Below are 11211 nucleotides of genomic sequence, written 5' to 3' on the forward strand. Positions count from 1 at the left end.
ATTTTTGTAATTAAGGAATAATTAGATTTCTGATTTTTTTTCTTTTCTGTTCTTTACATTTTCTCAGATTGTTTTTAATATCTTTAACAAATTCAATAATTAACTTGCTCTTTTTGCCATCGAAAGGTAGGGAAAATTTGTCACCTAATTGTAGTAAATTCGAGATGTTATTAGGAATAGGTTGGTCAGATAAATTTATGAACCATTTTTTGTTTGTGTTATTCTAAGGATTGAAAAGAAAAAGTTGAAAGTTATTAGACTGAATGCAGATATTTAATATTGTAGAATCTTTATTGGTGAAAGGTTTTTTTAAGGAATAATGAATTTTTTGTGTTTAATTGTTGTTATTGATAGAACAATAATAGTTAATTGTCTTCAATTGATTTAAATTGCAGAATACTTTTTTCTTTTTTTGCCAATTAATTGTATTTATAGTTTTCTTTATCAACCTATTGAAATATTTTTGAAAGGAGATGATATGTTTATGAATTTTTTCCCATATGTCCAAGAAATTCAATTAGATCAATATATGGCTTTAATTCCCGATTATTAGACGCACAAAAGTAATCCTTACAGAAATAAAACAAGATATAGTCTTAATTTGATCTTATATAGAAGAAATTAAAAACTGATTTTAATGGATGATTATTTAACAATGAACGATAAATTTTATTCTTCTCCGCCTCCCTGTTTCTAACCTAAGTTGAAAAATTTTTGATGAAAAATGCGTATCTATCGTGTTTGATTAAAAAAATTTGAGCAATCGATTCTGCAAATATGCAAACGAAAATTTTACTTAAATTAAAAATTTTTTAAATATTCTTTCAAGTCTTAGCTTGTTTATTTTTTAATGCAATCTTGTAAGTTTTGCTCATGCTGCGTTTTCCTGTAATATATTTAAGGCATAGTATATGTAGGACATTTTATGTAGTAGTTTTCTCAAAGACATTCAAATTCATAATGCAAATCAATACATTGATTAATATATATCAGTATTCTTTATATATATATTTTTTAGTGCGCGTAAATTTGCTCCTCTATCTATTGAAATAAAGACTTTAATTATTTATGGTATCGTAATTGCGAATTTTCCGTTGTCAACAAAACTAAAAAGAATTTAGAGATATAAAAAATATTATCAATTACAGAATTTTTCGAAAATTTCTGCAAAAATTGAAATTATATGTTAAAAGAAGCAATAGAATGAAGAAAATGGGAATACTGTGTCTCTGTTAAATATAATGAAAAGATAATAAAAAATATTACAAAATTATAACTTTTTTACAAGTAGCAATTATAAATAGGACAAATGTAGTTTTAATCTACTTTAACTCTCTCTCTCTCTCTCTCTCTCTCTCTCTCTCTCTCTCTCTCTTTCTCTCTCTCTCTCTCTCTCTTTTATCCATTTATTTCAAGCTAATATGCCAATAATGAAAATGCCATGATATTATTACCTTTTTCTCGAGTAATTAGCAACTAAAACAATCGATAATTTTTGAATAATGTAAAAGTAATATAAATATAGTAATATAAAATATAATATAAACGATTAATATAATAATATGTTAATATAATAGTAATAATAAATATATATTAACATGTTTAAAAACGTATAGAGAAAAGTAGAATTTTACTTAGCATTATGTAACTTCGTCGATTTTTATATTAAAGCCATTAAAAGTTGTCATAAGAAAACGAATGTCGCAAATGCCGTCCGCGAACTATTATTTACGAAGTGTTTTGAAAGACGTGAATTACGACACTTTAATAAAAAAAAAATTACGACACTTTAATAAGATGTTATCTTATTTGCGACAAAATATGAGCGAGCAATTACTATTTTTACATCGTTCCGAATATATATATTTTTTCATATTTGTGCAGAATTTTTTTACATTTTAGATATTTTTTTCAACTCAACAGAAACAAATTAAATTCTCATACATGATTAGATTCTTTATGTATAAAACAAAACAAAAATTAACTTATTCTTTATGAACATTCATATTTCACGTATTTTGTTAAATCTGATCGTTTAATTAACAAAAAATTGAAATCGTATGCAATTCTTGTAGAAAAAATGTTCATATTGCATGCATATATCACATTTCATTAAGAATCTCAGAAGCTTAACGCTTACTTTGATTGTAGATTAGCAATTACATAGTATGTGTAAAAACGTTAATCAAAATTAGTAAATACGATGATATTCTCTAGAAAAATCTAATCATAAATGATAAAACTAAATGAAAACTTTAGCCTTCTTTGAAAATAACTATAATCCGACACTTTTCTATCTTATCAATAAATAATTTGTACTTATTTGATCCAACTTTTAATTGTTTATATTTATGTATTTACAAGATATAAAAATTTAAAAATTAAACCATATTAGATATATCATTTATATAAATGATTTACTTTCCAAAAGAAAAGATGTACGAAGCATATACGTTCCTATTATTTTTGAAAACTTAAGAAAAAGAAAAAATTATTTTATTTTCTATAAAGACAGTCTAGTTTATATTATAGTTTTCCAAATAAGTTCAAAATTAAACAAAAATAATTTTTATTTTTTTTTTAATTATTTTTCTCTCTATTCTAAAAAAGTGGTTGTTAAATCGAGTTCATAACATACGATACAAGAACGTTTAAAATGTGTGTGTGGAAGATAGAAAATCAATTTATCAAACAAAAAAAAAATATTCAGATATTCCATAAGAACTTATTCTATAGATGAGAAATGTCATATTTATCGTGCTACAGTAAAAGTATATAATTTCAAAAGATTATAGAATTTCTATAAATTTCTAATATATTACATATTGTTACAGTGGCTGGAAAAGAAGTTACAGGCAATTCTTGAAAAGAAGTGTCATTGAAGATCTGCGGCAGATCAGGCGTCAATAATCGGTTGGCTGATAACGTTCTTTGTATCATTCTCTTTACAGAGTAGGTTCACTTATGAGCCATATTGAAGGTAGTTGCAGCTGCATATCTCTATCTACATTTTTGTAGTCATTACTCATCGATTATCCTTGGCGAATTCGATTTTTTACAGTAAGTAAATACTATGATTTAAATCTCGATAAATCTTAATAAAAAATAACGTTAAATATTAAAAGAATAAACTAAATTTTTGTCAAATTTTTTCTATAATAAAGTATTAATATTTTTGCATTAATGTTAAAAAAGATGGAATCTACTCGGCTATCATATCGTGGAATCACAAAGAAAAATATCAGATTGAGTTCTGAGGCCAAGGCAACGACTTCGCTAACGTGCAATTGTGTCACTCGTACTTATTACAAGACCAGCATCTTCGAATCAGGATACACCAATGTTATTAAATAGAGAAACTCTATAATCATGTCTCTTTTGAGATATTGCCGGCGTTGTTAAAATATATGGAACTCTTAAACTATCTTTAAATGCGTCTGTATAAAGTTGCGAATGTCACTTCGTGGTTTGTTTCTATAAAAATTAAATAAAATAATTAGAGAGAGAAAGAGAGAGAAAGGTAAAGTTCAAATAGTCTTATATTTTCTGTTTACAATATAAATTTTAATCTCATTGAGAAAATACATTGAAATAAATTTGTTAATGCGAAATCAATTTCTTTATATTTAATAGTTATCTTTTGTCTAATTCTAAATTTATTTGAGGAGAATCAATAATTTAAAAAGAATCAGTAATTTATATTATTTCATTATTTAACCCTTGTAAAATATATTTCACGTAGTTTTAATTTCTAATTTCGTTTAAATGCTCTTGAATTCGTGAAAATTTCGCAAATATTTTATTTTGACTTATCAAGAATATTCGCTTTAATTAATTATTAACAGGTCTTTTTATGAAAAAACAATAAAAATAAATATATAATTACTAAAAAGTTTCAGCATGAAGAAGAATAAATCTATTGTGCAAACATTTGATGATATATTAAGAAATAAGAATTTATATATACATATTTTTAGTATACAATAGAGTTTGATAAATATTTACTCTAACTTTAAACACATTCCAGAGTAATATGTTTGAATTTTATGGCGCTCTCTTTTGGGTAGGTTCTTAAAATACGTGATTTTGAAATATTATAAAAATAATATTTTTAGAAAAAGAGATTTAATCTCAATGACCTTAACCTTATGATATGTTTTTAAAACTTATATCAGAAAGTAAATGTGTTGGTGGCGAAGTTATTCTTTATATAAATTTACCAAAAATATAAACATGCAAAATACAATGAAAAGATGTGGTAAATTTTAGTAAACAAATGTAAATGTAAACGTAGAATATAACGAAAAAATGATACAAATATCAAAATGACGCTTCAAAATCGCATCTCAGGAACCAAACAACAGCATCATAAAACTTAAACGTATGTATTATTTAAGAATATACCTTTTATAACATATACAAAAATGTAAACAATCCGAGCTGTAAGTTAAAGTAAATATTTTAAATGTTATTTATTTTAATTTACCATGTGCCAAAATGAATGACGAAGCTGTCAATAGTTTAGCACGTTCGTGAATAACGAAATGTTCTCGCGAAAAAATTCCATCAATTTCTAACATTTGATTCAAATTTTACTACATTTCTTCTAGCTGACAGTGGCTGCAGATCTACGGTAGTTCGAACGAATGATGTACTAATTCTTGAAGCAATTGCACCAAAAGCATGATTTTCTTAAAAGTCCACCTCGCGAAGAGCTGGAGTCATTAACTATTGGATCTACTACTACTGGTACTATTGCACCGTAAATAGTCTCTCAGTATATACAAAGAAATATGTTAATTCCTTTAGGAAATATTACGCTATAAAATAAAATATTTCAGAGATACATAAAAGAAACATCTTAGAAATGTTACGTAAATAATTAACGTCTGCAAGCAGACAATAGAACATGACGAAAATTCCTTGCTATTGTGTCATAAACACAATTTCTTAAGATATATATATATATATATATATATATATATACTTAAGATATATAATATTTAAACGTTACGACGTTTCTATTATGATTCTGTAATATTAAGGGCATTTATTTATTTCAGAAATTCATTAAATTAATTCTTTACATTTACTCTAATTATAAATACAAGCAATAATGATTATCTTTATTAAAACTTAATAAATATAATACAAACAATAATAATTTTACGACTCTTTTTAAGCCTTTTGTTTGAAATTGAGTTTTGAATTTAAGAATTTCTTAAGTTTAATAATTTCGTAATTTCTTAAGTTTAATAATTTCGTAATTTAATAAGTTTATTAATTTCATAATTTAATAAGTTTAATAAAAATCTAATATTGTATTATCTAAAAATAAAATTTTTTTTAAATTATAAAAATAATAATGAGAGCCATACGCGGATGTTAATGCGTAAATTTCTTTAGACGTTAATTCTTTTCGCGAAATTTGAATCGTGCACAGGGCACATATTTTACTTGGTGTATTTGACCAAGAAATAGATTCTCATTTTTGAGAATTCTATAACCCCTCTTTACCTCCCTAAAGAGATGTAGACAAGAAAAAATATCAGGGCGAAGTCGCTGAATCAGGAATCGAACTTGAGTCTTTCGTTTGCCGGGCGATTGCTCTTACCACTGAGCTATTCAGCCTCACATCAACATTTCTCTCGTTTATTTGTTTATAAATCTAAATATCAATAACGGAAAACGCGATTTTTCAGCCCGCGTGAATTTAATAATTCAAAATAATTAAGGCTTCAATATTTACAAACATGTAACTATAAATTTGGCAATGAGAGCCATACGCGAATGTTAATGCGTAAATTTCTTTAGAAATTAATTCTTTTCTAGAAATTTACGCATTAACATTCGCGTATGGCTCTTATTGTCAAGTTTATAGTTACATATTTGTAAATATTGGAGCCTTATTTATTTTGAATTATTAAAAATTATAATATACTGTAGAGTGCGGGATTTGGATGGAAATATTGTCTATTTTAAATGTAAAATTTGTAGAAATTGATATTTATAATATAAAATATAATGGCGTTGAGTGCGAAAATCAGCTGTTCGTCACGACCGGTGTTTTTGTTTTTGTTTTGTGCGGACTGATCGAGACTAGGATGCCGGCAGGCAGTCTCGAGAAAGTCGTGTAGCGAGAAAGACGTAACGATTATCAGCGGGTGAATTTTAACGACGATATGTCTCCGAACTTTGAGTTGTGTTCTGTAGCACTATTCCCATTTTGAATAAAGCTTTCACATTAATATTACCTGAGTGTTCTCCGTTCAATTAGAATCTAAATTACTAGACATACATATATTGTAGGATTATAAGATGTGTGTGTATATATATATATATATATATATATATATATATATATATATATATATACACACATCTTATAATCCTACAATACTGAACCTTGTAAATAAATTATTAATAAATCATTTTTTTTACTTTTAATTTAATTAATATTTATTAGTAATTGCGCAATAAGAGAAAGAAACAAAATAATATTTTTAGAATTTTATTTTTTTTTATTTATTAAGCTTATATGATAAATTAATTATTTTTAATTACTTCATAAATCATTACCGAAAAAAATAAAATGAATTATTATTAAAGCTTTTTTAATGTTTGATATATATTTTGTTTGTTGGATTAATTATAATCCATTTTAGTTACATACTGATATAAAATTTACTTAAAACAGAGATGCGCTTGTATAAGATGTATATATATGTGACACGCGCGCGCGCGCGTTTGTGTGTGTGTGTTTGTGAAGATTGCATTTACACTAAAATCCAAGAATAATTTTTAATGTACAACTTTTTTATTTATTTTCTGCAAAAATATTAGAGTATGAGTATATTATCATATTAATATAAATAAAAATAATGCTGGATCAGACATATTGCGAGCTACTTCATATTTCTCTTGCAGATACGTTAAGATGCTGAGATTGCTAAAGAAGTATACTTTTAATCATTACGTACTGCCGAAGACTTCCACATCAAGTAGATCCCTGTAATGCCATCCTAACTCTGTCCACGATGAGTTTTATTTAATCAAGGTCAGAATCACAAATTGATTATTTTACAAATACAAAATATCAGCAAAACTTTGTTTTAATCTCTACAATTTTGCAATTTATTCTAAATATCAGAACCTATTTATACAAGATAACTTCATATAAAATTATATACAAAAATTTGTTTTTTTAATTGACTTTTTTAAGCATATATATGCTGTCTAAGGGTATATATATTTAAGGGTATGTTAAAAATTAAAAAGAAATTGCATTGATTTTATTCAACAGGTGATGTCGTATATGAAGGTAATGATAACGAATCATCTAAAGACTGACGAACAACACTGGTTTGATCATATCGTTGCCAAATGATATGGGGTGACCAATACTCTAGAACGCGTTTTAATACTATCTTATCAAGTAACTATCAAGGATCATCCGTAATGTATATTAATAAATAGTTTCCCATCACCTGCACCCTTGAAGCATCGAAGAAATTCATCTGCGTGAAAGCAACGAAATTCTTACGAAAAACAGCAAGCCGATCCCGAGATTGCAAACGTCACTACAATGGAATAGTTTAGAAAACTCATGCGAAGATACAATCGCTAGACATTCACCGTCGAGAACGAAGAACAGGCACAAATCTTAACTTACACAGTAGATGTAATGAAAGTAGCTTTATCATTTGACATATTGATAACCGTGATCACACTGGCCAAAATCAAGTATAGAGGCTTTCGAAGTCAGTTCTGAAACGAACACGGCTTCAGCAACTCTTTAAATGGTCAAAGACATTTCTACGGGTTCTGAATCTTTAAAAGCGACGTCTACTTTCAAAAGCAACATTCGATCAAATACCTCGAAACTGTAATTCATACAAAATTTCTAATTTGAGAATTTTGAAAAAGTCCAATTTAAAGTTCTGGATTTAAATAACGTGTCATAAAAAGAATAACTTTAGAATGCAAATTTGATGTATATTGTAAAATAATGTCTATTAATATTAAATCGCAAAAATAAACATACGTATCTAAAGCGCGCGTATTTTATACGCACTTTATACGCATATTTTATTTTTATAAATATAATAAAATTAGAAAAAGTAGAAAAAATCTCCAGTTTTTCATCAAAATTATTAATGGCTTGTTTATTCCTTTAAATCATTAATTCACAATTTTAGCTGAAAAATGTTAGTAATGACAAGATAAGAGACATACAACTTTCTGACTTCTATGAAAACAGAAAGTTGGCAAAACGCAAACCAAACAAATTCAACCAATCAATAATTGATAAAAAATTATTATTTAAGTAAAAATTGGAAACTGAAAATAAAAGTCATGCGCGCGAAAATTGTCAACAATTAATAATCTATTGATTATAAAAAAACGATTTTCGATTTTTTTATTAGGACTCTGATTTTAAACTAATAAAAACAGTTGATTACATGTCAGCCACTTGCTGTGTAAAAGCTTTGAAAAATAAAACAGAAAAATTGATGCAATGAATTATTTATTTTTTCAACCTTTTTATCATTTTTATTTTATTACGAGTAGAATAAGTAATTCTACTTGTTCATAAATAAAAAAATAAACATAAATATATTTTTATCCTTGTTATTTCTAATATTATAGTAAGAACGGCAAATAAAAAATAATATCCACAATTATGCACATGTATCTTTTATTAGGATACTTTTTTTTACTTTCTTTAGGAATCGGTATTTATTCTTATAATTAAAATTTTTTCTAACTTAATAAATTATTATTAATATATTTATTCTTATAATTAAAATTTTTTCTAACTTAATAAATTATTATTAATATTTTTCAAGTTTGTTATTTCAATTTTTGTCACATATGTAATATGTTACGCAATATACATAATTTATATATACAATTAAATATACAAATTGAATTATATGTATATACAGGGTGTCCCATAAAGATTGAATCAACGTTCGTGAGCAGGTAGAGCGCATTAAACTGAACAGAAAAGTCCTGTACCATTTTGCGATTATCAGAATAATTATTGAGAAATTAATTTACAAAGATTGGCAAATCCGGCGCGAGTATCAGCCTGCTGCAAAAAAGATGGCGAGAAGGACGACCCTAAGGACGGTCGCTAAACGCGCGCGGCGTAAATAGGCGCCATTGCCTCGCGGTTACCAGGGGCATAGACGAGAAACGTTGATAAGAACAATAGATTAGCGATTATTATTTAGCGACCGGCCTAGCGGTGGGCCGTCCTTTTCGCCATCTTTTTTGCGGCGGGCTGATACTCCCGTTGGATTTGCCGATCTTTGTAAATTAATTACTCAATAATTATTCTGAAAATCGCAAAATGGTACAGGACTTTTCTGTTCAGTTTAATGCGCTCTACCTGCTCACGAACGTTGATTTAATCTTTATGGGACACCCTGTATATACATATAATTCAATTTGTATATTTAACTGTACATATAAATTATGTATATAGCGCAACATATCACATATGTGATATATATATATATATATATATGTGTGTGATATATATATATATATATATATATATATATGTGTGATATATATATATATATATATGTGTGTGATATATATATATATATATATATATATATATATATATATATATATACAGAGTGTCTCATACTCGCGAACCACCCGTCCGGTGCAGGTAAAGTAGGTTAAATTGAGTAAAAAAGTTATCTACCATTTTGCAATTTTCGCAATAGTTAATGCGATATTAATTATAAGAGATCAGCCAATCGGCGCCCGGCAACAGCGCGGCACGAAGAAGCCTCCCACTGTTATTTGATACTAGGCGCGCCGACAGAGCGATGGGAGGAACGCTCTACATTGACAACCTGAAGAGTCATTCCTCAAGAGTCGTTCCTCTCACCGCTTCGTCGGCACGCCTAGTATCAAGTAACAGTAGAAGGCTTCTTCGTGCCGCGCGCTCCTGCCGGGCGCCGATTGGCTGATCTCTTATAACTAATATCTCATTAACTATTGCGAAAATTGCAAAATGGTAGATAACTTTTTTACTCAATTTAACCTACTCTACCTGTACCTGACGGGTGGTTCGCGAGTTATAGGACACCCTGTATATATATGTATGTATATATATATATATATATATATATATATATATATATATATATACAATATAATACATAATGTATACATACAGATTATACAAAAAATTATTTAGGTAAAATATGTGTGAAACTTTTTATTATATACTTTATATATACTTTTCTAATCTTTTAAATAATAATATAATTTCTTAAATATGTACTCCGAAAGAATAATTGCAAATAGTATACCTAATATGCGTATATTTTATAATTATTATTAATAATAATAATATTATTATAATTATATGCACATAATGCGCATAATATACAATATACAATTTTATAACTCTTATTACAATATGCAATCTTATAACTCTGCTATTTTCATTTTGTTGAGATAACTTTATTTTCCCTTCATATTATTACGCACATTAACTTATTATTTCTTTTTCATCTTAATATATTGTTACAATGATATTAGTTACACTCAAGGCATGCTTGTTTCTTTTTTTTAATAATTATATTTAAATAAGAGGAGGGAAAATATGTATATTAGAGAAAAACAGAAAAAACATGTTGTTAACATCAATTTAGCAATATCATAGTATTTTGTGTAGCAATATATAATATTTATATAGTATCATATGTGAAATCTGTATAATATTGAAATAAAATGATATTTGTTGTCAAAAAATAGTCAAATAATATGTCAAAAAATAAATCAATTATTCATATATTAATATTATTTGAAACATAATAGTTTCCAACATTTTATATACATATATATATATTGGAAATTGTTATGTGTCAAATAATATTAATATATGGATAATTGATTTATTTTGACATAATATTTAATTATATTTTTATAAAAATAATAATATATATGTATATGTGTATATTATACGATAATTTGGAGTTAATATGTTGTTAGAGTTTCATTTACTCTGCATTATTTTTTACATAAAAAGTGAGATATTTGAATGATGATGAAACGAGAAAATGTTGGTCTTACATTTCTATAGCTATAATCTTCTTAACTAAATAATAGCTTTATTTCAACATATTAAATCGAGATAGAGATGTCTTAGACAAAAAAAAAGAAATTCGACATCGTCCT

The 11211-nt window shown here is 26.5% G+C and overlaps 1 long non-coding RNA gene across 1 annotated transcript in view; it reads left to right on the forward strand.

The window, feature by feature from the left end:
• LOC140670977 (uncharacterized) overlaps window positions 1-7566 on the forward strand; it is a 55910-nt gene extending 48344 nt beyond the window's left edge. The window contains exons 2-3 of the long non-coding RNA XR_012047652.1: window positions 6928-7057; window positions 7304-7566. This is a non-coding gene — a long non-coding RNA (uncharacterized lncRNA). The remainder of the gene's footprint in view (window positions 1-6927; window positions 7058-7303) is intronic.
• The last annotated feature ends 3645 nt before the right edge of the window (window positions 7567-11211 follow it).

This window comes from Anoplolepis gracilipes, chromosome 11 (assembly GCF_047496725.1).
Source record: "Anoplolepis gracilipes chromosome 11, ASM4749672v1, whole genome shotgun sequence".
Classification (NCBI taxonomy): Eukaryota; Metazoa; Arthropoda; class Insecta; order Hymenoptera; family Formicidae; genus Anoplolepis; species Anoplolepis gracilipes.